Source organism: Pelmatolapia mariae, linkage group LG3_W (genome assembly GCF_036321145.2).
Source record: "Pelmatolapia mariae isolate MD_Pm_ZW linkage group LG3_W, Pm_UMD_F_2, whole genome shotgun sequence".
In the NCBI taxonomy this organism is placed as follows: Eukaryota; Metazoa; Chordata; class Actinopteri; order Cichliformes; family Cichlidae; genus Pelmatolapia; species Pelmatolapia mariae.
Window position 1 is genome coordinate 46795243 of NC_086229.1, and position 13956 is coordinate 46809198.

The window sequence follows — 13956 nt, forward strand, 5'->3', positions numbered from 1 at the left end:
CAAGACTGGAGATCGCACTACTGATTTCAGTTCATTTAATATGTGAGTGCACGGATTCATTCTCAACTGGACATAAATGATGATCAAAGGTTGTATATATGATGAATTCATCAAATCCCAGCCTCTAACACAGTGCGCTGAATCTTAGCTTTGAATGTCCAGTATATTCTAATCAGTGCAATTTAAGCATTCACTGAACCTACAGTATCTACACCTGTGTGGCAAATGTGTGGTAAAGACACAGATAATGAAGTTTAATTATTAATATAATATACATCATGAGAAATGAAAGCTGAAATTGATTCAGTTTAGTACTTTTCTCTGTATGCTCTGTGATTATAAAGGCCTTAAATTCTGTGATATATACTGTAAATGATTTTCACAGAGGTCTTAAAGTACTTAAATCACTGCTGATTAGTGCTGGGCGATATGGAAAAAATATTTATCACGATATGAATTCTTTTATATCACGATAACGATATATATCACGATATACCACCTGACCTGTGGTCATCTGGAAAGTATGCAGTCTGTAAACAGCGAGTGGAGAGGGTGCAGTCTTTGTTTTGAGTTACCGTAAAGCATGTTGCAAATCCGGGTGCACGTAAAGCAGCACCATGTCGCAAAACCACAAGACGGAGTTTCTTTGCAAAAAATATCATTTTTTTATACTTTATTTTCTCTTGCATAAAGTTAAGAGTATGTATAGTGAGAAGACCACACTAATATATTTGCCACAGGCTATTTAACCCTTTAAGACCTACGATAGAACCAAGTCCGCCAGAGTTTATCTTTACATTTTACATGCTGTAGTGCCATTTGTGGGCGCATTTCAAGTTGCTATACATCAATACAACCGTTATAGCCCAAATTTTAACAATATGTATGCATTAAGTCCATAGTAACTACATAAATTGCAAAAAAGTGCAATAAACTACAAAAAAATTGAAAATCGTTTTTGTTTTGTTTTTTACATATATTTCTAGTTAGAGAAATTTAAGAGGCTTATCCCTCAAAACTGTAAATACAAAAAAGTTGCACAAAATAGTTTCCAACCATGAGAAATTTATTTTGAGTGTCTTCATAGTTTTATTTTTGAGATACACTAATTTTTATATACTACAGGAAAAATGAAAATAAATAAATGCAAATTTGCAAGAACACAGCATGTGCATCAAAATAAACTATTTCCAACAGTGTAATTTAAGCATCCCAGAAACGATACAGAAAAGCATAAAGTCAAACATGACTTTTAAAAACACCAACATAGGCTTTGAAGCTAAAAAACTACATTTTCCGCGAAAATGACATCACTTCCGGTTTCGGCCAGGTAATGGCGGACAAGCGATAGTTCGTGCTGACTTATATTCCAAGTAGGAAGTGTTATGAACAGCTGATAGGATCGGCAAAGCCTGTTTCTGGAATATTATGTTTTTGTTGCTGCAAGTCTGGAATATTATGTCTTTGTTACTGGAAGTGCTTTTTATGCAATTTTTGCAAAGCTATATGTGGAAGGAAACCGTGACTTAGGGCAAGCTAATGGAATAAGATGTAAGTACAACTCCTACGTTTTCATATGCAAAAAACATTATTGCGCTAGCTTACGTGGTTCCAGTTCTACAGGGATTTAAAAATAGTTAGGGAAAACGGAGTGTGCCTGCTCCGACCGGTTGTAAATGGTTAATGATATATTTTATGTAATAATTTATAAAATTAGGGTTAGAAATGATAGAAACGATAGAAGACAAATGGCACGATAGACACTTTTCTATCGTCCACACGATATATATCGTCATATCGCCCAGCACTACTGCTGATAGTCTGGTTGTTTATATTTTCACATGTATTTTTGTCTGTAGGGCTGTTTGATGACGATTTGGACTCCTCTGGGAGATGAGGACACACCCACATCTGTTCCATACTGCAGCCATTGATGGTGTTACAGCTCTGAGGCAGCTTTGGGCCATCAGACGCACACACTGGAAAACCAGCACCTGGACTTCATGCAGGAGAGACGGCCTGAGTGATGTAGGTTCATAAGCGAGTTCAAACATTTCTGGCCTCTTATCACTTAGATTTTGAATGCATTTAAAGCAGGAACTGCACACCTAGCTGTCAAAGGTTTGGCAGCATGAGTACTGTAAAGTTTTGTAGGGTCCTTGTTAAAAATTCCACAAGCACCACATTTGTCATATATACTTCCATTTTGTACAGTACATTTTTGAAATTGTATATATATATATATATATATATATATATATATATATATATATATATATATATATATATATATATATCCTAGTTATCCACTTGTCAGTAATTTTTGAGTAAATGGATGTCAGTGATAAATCAGTGGTGATTCACCTGCAAATGTTTTTTGTAGAATTCATCAGCAGCTGTGAAGAGATGCATTTAAATATCTTCTGGTTCCACTTTTCCTAACCTGGAAGCTGAGCATTGCTGATTTCTGACAAGGACACAAACCTCAGCGCTTATCATGGGTGTTACATCCTCTGTGCAGCAATTCCAGGGAAAATGAGAGAGCAACGATCACTCATTAAGACCAGCCAGAAATCTGTCCCTTTCTGGCAGCTGTGGAAACTTCCAATAAGAAAGTTTGCATTCTTAGAACAATGCTGGGTCGTGTGTAATGTGTCATCATATGAGGATATTACATTTTGACTTAATTCTGCTCAATTAAGTGTTTTGATCGTTGATCCAGTATGGCAGCTTTGTGTTGTGCTGCAAGTTAAAACCCATTGTCCTCATGAGCACAGCATCTAACAACTCTCCTTAAAAAGTCGATTGACTTTAACTGGACACAATGGTTTCCAGTGGGAGATACATTCATCACTCATCCGTGACACTGGAGAAGTCACCTGGATGAGTGATAAAACAATTTTCCATGGAATATCCAGAGGAACTAAACTTTGTTGTTGTTTCTTTGGGCTCAATTTTGCCTGAGGCTGAAATTGAGCCCAAAATGTTTTCTTCTTTCACAAAAGAAAGAAGAATTTTGCCAATAATCAGATAAAAAGATTGTTGAACCAGGTGGTATTCTCTGGAGTTTAAGACCAAAACTGAACTCAGTGAATTGACATTAGACTGGAATTCATAAGATGAACAGAAATACTGCTGAAGCTGAATGATATAGATATATATGTGTGTGATCTTTTTTTTCTCCAATTCACCAGGTCTGTAAAGATCAGTATGACTGTGGTACATGATACAAAAGAATAAATACAGAAGAATAAAAACTTTATGTGAATAACTGTACTCTTCTTTAATATATCAGAAAACAAGTAAAAGTACAAATGTGCACAAGTTAGAGACTTCCTCAGTAAGTTTACACTCTTTTGGAGTGATTTTAATTGTGTGTTAAAGGAGAAAGAGATTAGGACAGTGGTTCTTAACCTGGGTTCGATCGAACCCTAGGGGTTCGGTGAGTCGGTCTCAGGGGTTCAGCAGAGCCTCCGCCGTGACATGCACGGCTCATTTTGTGCACCAGTAAAAAACATATCTATGTCTTGAATTTGAAAAAAATCATATTTTATTTTTCACTAAAGAGGGGTTCAGTGAATGCACATATGAAACTGGTGGGGTTCGGTACCTCCAACAAGGTTAAGAACCACTGGATTAGGAGGTAAAGTAGAGGATGCACAGTCCATCATCACTGAGGCCGTCTCTCCTGCATGAAGTCCAGGTGCTGGTTTTCCAGTGTGTGCGTCTGATGGCCCAAAGCTGACTCAGAGCTGTAACACCATCAATGGCTGCAGTATGGAACAGATGTGGGTGTGTCCTCATCTCCCAGAGGAGTCCAAATCGTCATCAAACAGCCCTATAGACACAAAAACATGTGAAAATATAAACAACCAGACTATCAGCAGTGATTTAAGTACTTTAAGGCCTCTGTGAAAATCATTTACAGTATATATATCACAGAATTTAAGGCCTTTATAATCACAGAGCATACAGAGAAAAGTACTAAACTGAATCAATTTCAGCTTTCATTTTTCATGATGTATATTGTATTAATAATTAAATTTCATTATCTGTATCTTTACCACACATTTGCCACAAGGGGGTGTAGATACTGTAGGTTCAGTGAATGCTTACATTGCACTGATTAGAATATACTGGACATTCAAAGCTAAGATTCAGCGTACTGTGTTAGAGGCTGGGATTTGATGACTTCATCATATATACAACCTTTGATCATCATTTATGTCCAGTTGAGAATGAATCTGTGCACTCACATATTAAATGAACTGAAATCAGTAGTGTGATCTCCAGTCTTGATATACTGAATGACAGAACTGACAGCTGTTATTTTAATCAGCCTGTCTCAGTTGTTTTAACTCTAAGTACCATAGAGTAATGTGGTAACATCTGGACTGAGGAGTTTACTGTCAGCATTTGAATCGCTAGTTTAAAGGCTGTAGGTTACAGCCATTGCTCTAACACTGTATAAATGTAACAGGGCTCAGTGCTGGTTCTAACAGTCTGAGCTGCTTCCAGCTTTATTTGTGAAGAGCACAGCAGCTTACAAAACACGTAGCTAGCTCGTACAGCTGCGACGTAAAACTTTCATAAGCTAAGATGTCCTTAAAATAACGGGGCCACGTGCGGTGATGCTAGCATTAGCCACGTTAGCACCTTACCTTCAACAGGTGGTCAGACTGAGTAAACAAGTACTCAGTCAGAGGTTGCGCTCTCCGTTTCGCTGCAGGGTCCCTTCATTCTTCACATATCCGTGTCGAGCCGAGTGTAAATCCCGAGGCTGAGCGGCCTTTGTACAAGCACACACGCTTCGTAGCAGGGCGAAGCTATGAGCTAGAAAAATCCAGGCTGGCAGACAGCCTGTGTCTGACCAACCAATCAGAGAGCTCCTTACATCCCACGGTGTGGCTAATTTGAATAGCCTCCAGCAAGTTGTTAATCGAAGAGCTAATCCAGCAGCTAATCCAGCACCTAATCCCGGAGCAAACAGGAGAAAGGGAAATGGATTTTGAACTGCAGTTTATTAAATTGCAATTGGAAAAAGGATTTTGAAATGTAGTTTATTAAATTGCAATTGGAAAAAGGATTTTGAAATGCAGTTTATTAAAGTGAAAATGGAAAAAGGATTTTGAGATGCAGTTTATTAAAGTGCAACTGAAAAAATGATTTTGACATGCAGTTTATTAAATTGGAATTCAAAAATGAATTTACAATTGCAGAATTTATTCTACAATTCATTATTTAAGCACAGAAATTTTTATTTCGATGCGCGTGGCTCTTGTGGTCCTCCATAATAAACTACTAACTCTTTCACGCTACATCCACACCTACACGGGTATTTTTGAAAACGGAGCTGTTCCGTCCACACGTAAACGACGCTTCGAATCAGCGAAAACAGAGATTTTTTAAAACTCCTTTTTTGCGTTTAAGTGTGGACGAGGAATACAGAGTTCGTCACGCAACGTCAAAGGTATGTGCCTTTTTTCACGTCACGCTGTGCGCCATGTTATTGTTTACATGAGATGAATTGCAGAATAGCAGGTAGAGACAAAATACTGTTTCTGTTAATCTGACTATCTGCAGGTTTTACATGCTTACATATACACACGCAACTACTGTCCCTCCATTTAGAAAGGCAGAGGTGTCACGGTGTGATTATTTTACATGTAGTTGTTTTTTTTCCCTGTGTAATAATATTCAACATTGCTATCAATACATTTTTCAATCCCTCTGCCAAATAGGTTCAAAAACATAAACAACTGTTGGATGCTGTTTGTCCGTGATTTGAACAGGGGGAACAAATTGTAGCAGGATCAGCCTGATATTATTTGTATCCCGCTGTAACATACACACACTCTTTATACACACTGTATAAAGAGCTATCATCTCCAAAATGTCAGGAGTAGTTAGTCGTTACAACAAGTGTTTGTGAACTAAAAATCAAGAATGTGGGATACTGTTTGTCCGTGATTTGAAGAACCCAGCGCGTGCTCCTGATGAAGGGAAAACCAATTCTGCAGGGGAGACCTACCTTGGCACTTGTGCAGGTGAAACCAAAGGGAAGATATGCTTCACCATATTTTCTAGTCCTGGGCTTAGAATGAAGTCGGTTTGGAAACATATTCAGCAATGCTTCATCTCCTGATTTGCGTTTGTGGAGGCGCCCCGTGCTAGCAGTGTCCAAGCGTTTTGTCCCCCCCCCTTTTCATACCGCACCCTCTCTGCAATGGCTCTGCACCCCACACTTTGGGAAGGTCTGGTGTACTTGGAGAATAGAAGTATACTTGGGGAAATATAGTTTTCTATATTTAAGCATACTTAATAAAATATACTTGAAGTTTGCTACTTCTTGGTAAGGGATGATATCATACAGTTAAGGTTTTGTTGATTAAAGATGTTACTGCATTACTTACTTTAGCATTCACAACACATCTGTCACTGATGACTTGATACTGCATCTCCCTCACCCATCCACACACAATCTGGTTATAGGCCTCCAAACTTTTATAAGATTTAAGATTTAAGGCCCATACTTCCACTGTGTATGGGCTTGGCAAGAAAACCAGGTAGTTGACGATATCAGGATATGCAATAGACGGAAGACTCTCCGGGTCATCATTGATCCAAGACAAAGGAGCCAACTCGTATGAATCTGCACCACCAATAAACTGTAACTTTTCCAAATATCGTGCTCCCTCCTGCAGACCAAGTCCTTCCCTGTATGCCTTTGCATCTATAACACATTTTAAGGAGCTTTTCTGTCGTTTTGGACATTGATCCATTGCAGTGTTTACCTCCGAGTGTGTCCAATATGGCCGCGCATGCAGATTACCGCCCAGAACGTGACGTTAGTCAGGGCTCTAGAGTGCGACCAATTTGGTCGCAAATGCGACCAAATTTCTCAATAGTGCGACTAAAAAAAATACTTGGTCGCACCGGTGCGACCAAGTAAAAAAATACTTGGTCGCACCGTATTTTCTCGTGAGAAATCACAATAAAAAGTTTCCGCAACTCTGAAAGTCTCCGTGTGTTCAACAGCAGACACACATTGTGCCCATGTCGTGTTCTAAACCAATCAGAGATAGTCAAAGGCGGGGACCTCTGTGATTGGCCGTGGTCCAGATATTCCTGCAGGCCTCATATGTTTACGTTTGAAAGTGCGGGCAGATAGAGAAGGGTGAGTAGCTAGGTCCGATAGAAGTGTATGTTGGTATTGAGAAAATATGAAAAGAACAATTGATAACTTTTTCGTTAAGTTAAGGCCTGATCAGTCCAAAATTCTGAGCCAGCGCTCTGACACGGAGCCATCAACCTCTCAGTTTTTGTCAAACACTGGTCCGGAGACGGCATCAAAAAATGAGCCACATACGATCGACTCCCAGCCGGAGCCCAGTGAAAGTAAAAGTGAAAAAATGTATAAATTTCGAATCGAGTGGCTTGACCAGTTTCCCTGGCTAAGATACAGCCAAGCTGACAATATGATGCACTGCATTTATTGTCGCAAGTGTGGAAAGACCATGGCCGGCAACACTGCATTTGTCACTGGTGCTAATACGTTTCGACTTGAAACGCTGAAAAAGCATACAGCATCAAGAAGACACATTATATGCCGCGATATATGCACTGCCCAAATGTCCCCTCTTCCCACTGCCTTTCAGCGGCAGGCAGCAGTAAACAGGTCATCGGAGGAGGCCGAGATGATCATTAAGTTTAACATCGCCTACAATATTGCAAAAGAAGAAGTTCCGTTTACTAAGTTCAAGTCAGAAATAACTCTTCACAAGAAAAATGGCTTGGACATAAACCCCACATACAGCAATGATGTTGCGTGCGCCCAGTTTATAGGCGTCATCGCTGACACACTGAAAAAAAAGACGTCAGTGGAAATTGCGAACAGTGCATACATGGCATTCCTGATCGATGGAGACACAGACATCGCCACAAAAGAATGCGTCATTGTGTACGCTCGTATCTTGCAAAAAGGAAGACCAGCGAATATACTGATTGGACATATTGAGGTCGAGCATGCCCATGCCAAAGGTAAGCCATGTCATGTCATGTCACGTAGCCTATGTAAATAATATAATTAATAATATTACATCTTTTTACTGCATTAACCATATGTAGCATATTCTTATCATTGAAAATCAAACATAGCAATAATACATGAATATAGAAACTGAAACTGAAAAAGACTGCATTGTAAACTCTTGATCTGATAAGTAAATGGTATTTTTTTTATTCGTTTAGGTGTTTATGCTGCCTCAAAGAAAGCATTTGCTGCTCTTGGGGACCAGTGCAGTAACTGGTTGGAGAAAATCATTGCTATGGGGGCTGATGGTGCTGCTGTTAACTTGGGCAGCAAAGGGGGTGTCATAGCCCTTCTGCAGCAGGAGGCAGGTGACCACATTGTGCCATTCCACTGTATGCCTCACAGGTAAGACTAGAAGACAAGAAATGCCTGACACTCTAAAGTCACTGTGGGTTAATTTCTTTTATAGAGAAGATATATCTACATTTTAAAGTTTACTATCTTTTCAGATTGGAATTGGCAATGTTGTCAGTTCAGAGGGACATTCCAATGATCAGGCAGTTGTATGACCTTCTCCATTTAATTTGGAAGACGTATCATTTCAGCCCAAAATCAATGAGAGAGCTCAGGGTCATTGGGGCTGATTTGGGAGTAAATGTGCTGGTGCCCAGTGGGGTGAAGGGAACAAGGTGGTTCCCACATGTTTCAAGGGACCTGGAGACCTTTCTGAAACCAGGCCAGTTCACTACTGTGTACCGCCACATGGACTATTTGGCAGGTTCCTCTGCCAATGCAGACATTGCAGGCCGAGCTACAAAGGTCAGTGCATCATTTCTGAATATTCTTTTTATTTCAGCAAATTATGCAATTATTATTGACTTTATATTTTTTAAGAATGTAGTTCATCAGTGTTCTAGGGTGACTAATTTTTACTGTTGTATCATACAGGTTAAGAAATCAATGGAAGATGCCACTTTTGTGGCCTTTTGCCATTTTATTACAGATGTGTTCAGTGGCATTAGTAAGTTTAGCCTCCTACTTCAAAGAAATGATGTCATCCTACCACAGGTAAGTGAGATGAAGTGGGATGTGTATATTTGAATTGTGTTTGTGGTCATCTTCAACTTTTTTAAAAATACAGCACTGTTATACCCAAACAGGTCGTTTGCAGCCTGGAACAACTGCTGGTGACCACAGAGGTAATGGTTGCAAGACCCAAGCCTCATGGAAGACTGTCAGAGTTCCTGACTGATATGAGGCTGCAGAGGAGGCAGCAGGATAAAGAGGGTGAAATGGCAGTCTACAAATTCCAGGTAGGCCTACATATAGCTGTGTCTCGTATTTAAACAGAGAACACTATTTATTATTTTATGATTATTTCTTATTTACATTTGCACAAATCTTTCTAATATCAATATCACAATCTCTATTTATCATTTATGCAATACACAGACAATAACACTCAAAGGAGAGGCATCAAATCTGGCTGAAGATGGTGTTGCTGCCACTAAACTTAAAAAAGTAATGGATGCAACAATCAAATGCACTGTGAAAAATCTGAAAGCAAGATTCAGTAGTCTCCTAGGCAAGTGTATTAAATACATGTAGATAAGAAATATTTTTATTATTGTTAACAGCATTGTTATATTTTTATTTTCATTTATTAAAATGTATTTGTTCTTACAACAGAGGAGAGTGCTTCTGAGTCAGCCACAACCAAAGCTGTCAAATGCTTCAACATTTTCAATCATGATAGCTGGCCAGAGAACAAAGAGGATTTAGTGGACCATGGTGCTGATGACCTTGCTTTTCTCTTGGATCACTTCTCCACAGTCCTGAGAAGGTAGCTGGTGGATTGCTACGATATCATGTGTGCTGCTCGTAGATATGTTGTTTATGTGAACACTGATTAGCTGTGTAAACCACATCATTTTCAGAAATGGTGTAAATGCAGAGCTTGCAAAAGAAGAATTTGTAAGTTTGAAGCTGTTAATTGCCAAGATGTTCAAAGACAAGACCTACCTCAGCCTTTGGGAGCTTATGTTGACCAGAGAGCCGTACTGCTCAGAGTACAAGGTCAGTTTTGGTTGATGTTCTTTCCTAAGATTGTGTGAGTTTTGCTATCTAACACACATTGGTTCAATAAATCTCTTGAATGTATTTTTCTCTCAGAACATCCTGCATCTTGTACACATTATGCTGGTCCTACCTGTCTCAGCTGCGGTATGTGAAAGAGGGTTCTCTGCACAGAAGAGAATTAAATCAGACACAAGAGCATCCCTTCATTCAGAGACAGTGGATGACCTGATAAGAATCAGTGTGGAGGGGCCCAGTCTGGAAGATTTTGATGCTAGAGAGAGTGTGGCAAGCTGGTTCACCCAAGGTGAAAGATCAAGAAGGCCAAATTACAGGAGCTGGCCATCTGAGGGGCATGTGACTGCAATGGAGGACAGTCCATAAGATAACAAGTTGTTCGGATATTGAAATGTTCAGATTGAAGCCTTTGACACTTTGAGTAACTTTTTAATTTAGATGTTTTTTTTATTTAATATATCTTGAGATGTTTTAAATTTCTTTAATGTTGAAATTTCAGCTCAGTGAAGCACTTTTAGCACAAGCATGTTTAAGTAATCTTTCTTGTAGAACTTTGCTACAAATAAAGAGCTTTGTGTTGAAAGGTTGTTAGTTAATCATTTACAAATCAATATTTACAAATCAAAAAAACGTGAACATGTAAAACTGCGGTGTTAAGCAATGCAGTTAAAAAATTTGGGTACGCCTAACTTTTGTGCTGGTACGCCTAACTTTTGTGCTGGTACGCCTAACTTTTGTGCTGGTGCGCCTAAAAATAAAATTTAGGCGCACCAGTGCAACCATGGCAAAAAGTTAGTCTAGAGCCCTGTTAGTGAAAACCCTCTATTGCTGATAGTGGAGTCTCATTTACAACATATTCCAGGCTCCATCACCAGCAAGATGACCCCATCATTTTAAACGGAAAACAATTCTTTATGATTTTGGACTGGATTGACTCGCTGCAATCCTTTTAGACTCAGGACTTACCATCTCATGCGATCAGTGTCCCATATAAGTGAAAGCCCATTATAATCATGTAGACGCAGACTTTGCGACTGTTTCCAGTAAGAATATTTCATAGCACTTTAAATTTCAATCTTCCAGGCCTGGTTAAAACAGAGTTGAGTCTTAAATGTTGATCACACCTCTCAGATTTCTTATATCAGTGCACTGGTACAAAAGCAAAATAAAAGTAAACAATACAATAATAATAAAATAGCAAATACTAGGGCCAGTTCCAGACATGTCCAAGCATAAAACCGTCTTTGTCTCTTAGAGAAAAAAAACAACCCAAACCTCACTGATAACATCACTCTACTGCTAAGAAAAATCAACAGAAAAACTCACAGGAAAAGTTTATTCTTGGAACAATATTGTTTGGGCATTAGACCCTCAGGTGCCGTAGCACGCAGAGTTACATTCACTACTCCTGGCTTTAATTAGTTTCTGACACTTTCTTGGTTTGAATTCAGACCACTCTGTGACTCGCTAATTGTGAGCTATTGTGATAAAGTTCATTATTTCCTGTAATGTACTGATAAACATTAGACTTTCATATATTTTAGATTCATTACACACAACTGAAGTAGTTCAAGCCTTTCATTGTTTTAATATTGATGATTTTGGCATACATAACTCATGAAAACCCAAAATTCCTATCTCAAAAAATTAGCATATTTCATCCGACCAATAAAAGAAAAGTGTTTTTAATACAAAAAAAGTCAACCTTCAAATAATTATGTTCAGTTATGCACTCAATACTTGGTCGGGAATCCTTTTGCAGAAATGACTGCCTCAATGCGGCGTGGCATGGAGGCAATCAGCCTGTGGCACTGCTGAGGTGTTATGGAGGCCCAGGATGCTTCGATAGCGGCCTTAAGCTCATCCAGAGTGTTGGGTCTTGCGTCTCTCAACTTTCTCTTCACAATATCCCACAGATTCTCTATGGGGTTCAGGTCAGGAGAGTTGGCAGGCCAATTGAGCACAGTAATACCATGGTCAGTAAACCATTTACCAGTGGCTTTGGCACTGTGAGCAGGTGCCAGGTCGTGCTGAAAAATGAAATCTTCATCTCCATAAAGCTTTTCAGCAGATGGAAGCATGAAGTGCTCCAAAATCTCCTGATAGCTAGCTGCATTGACCCTGCCCTTGATAAAACACAGTGGACCAACACCGGCAGCTGACATGGCACCCCAGACCGTCACTGACTGTGGGTACTTGACACTGGACTTTACACAATTTTTACATATTTACATGAAGGACAATGGTTACCAAAAACTGAGTACCATACTGTTGTTAAATTAAATAAAATTAAATACAGATAAGAGGCAACCCTGGTTATAGTATGAATCAGTTGATAAAATAGTGCAAGATACAGAGCTGATGTAAACATCTGTGTTTGTTGGGAGCAGTTCGGATTGTATATGTAAGCTTTGAGCCAAATTTAGTAATGCCAACATATGAAACGAACAATACTTGTCTCTTATCTACAGTACATCTATATATACACTGTGAAAGATACTTGTCTTTGAGTGAAGATTTAAGGTGATATGAAATATAAATAACTGCAACTTAAATCTTTACTGAAGCTCAGTATGTGACACGGAGTTCAAGCTCACTGCTGTAATTTATCATAATAATCGAATAATAAATATAATATTGGCCATAATATATTTACATTAATGCTTGATATCATCATTACCAAGCAATATTTAATATATTCATAAAACTCTTCTTCTGTTCTGTTCTATTGTAAGCTGCTGCATAGAAGTAGGCAGTAATTTTTACTGCCTTCTTCTATGTGTTCGTTCATAGCTTTTTTTCAGTTAGTGAGAATTTACAATGTAAAAAGTCATGAAAATGAAGACAAATTATTAAATGAGAAGGTGTGTCTGAATTTTTGACAGAGGGTGTGTGTGTGTGTGTATATATGTGTGCGTACACACAAACAAAAACCCTTATAACTAATATAGTTTATATACAAGAAATACTCCCATAGTGCTCCATTAAGTGTAAAATAAGTATCTGGACCCTCCATCTTTCATGTGTGGATATGCACTGGTGTTCTTCAAGACTGGCAACCAAAGATTCCCCCCTTCAAAATAATTAAACATGTCATTTAACGTTTATCTCGGATTTACATTTCAGCAAAAACATTTGACAGTAATACTTTCCCTTATTCACGGGTTTTTGTTTAGGAACAACAGCATATTTACAGTTTTCCCTTTAAGTCTGCTCCATTTTTTGCTCACAACCTCTCCTGCTTTTGAAAAGATTCTCTCTGCAGGTACAGAAGAAGCAACAATTCCTAGGTATCTCACTGCAAGTCTGCTTAGGGATGGGAATGTTTGTTTATGCTCTTGCCACCAAACCAATGGATCTTTATCTCAGGGAATCAGTTTTTCCTCTGAGTACCGGCGTATTTCAATTAGTACATCACTGAAAGCTGACAGGTAATGTTAGCTTGACACAACCTGCATGTCAAAATCTGTCCTTTTGTTGCAGCAGGACCTTCGGGTGGAGGATTCGGGATAGACCCTGAAGTAGAAGGCCCTGAGGCAGAGCCAACAGTAGGTGTTAAGCTTACAGTTAGAGTGGGAGCAGACTGTCCTGTCTGATAGACCTATTGCAGTTCATTTTATTGAGGTCCACATATCAGTGGTAAGTACAACACTAGAAGCATTTTGCAAAGATGCTCTTACTTTCATCAAACAAATTAACAAGATGAGTCTCTGTCAGTGTTTTTCTTCCTGACTCTTTTGAGTCAAGAGCTCTCACTGGAATCCCTGGAAACCTTGGTCCTCAACAATGGACAGAGGCTGGAGGTCCTTCACAATCATCTCTACAAGGCA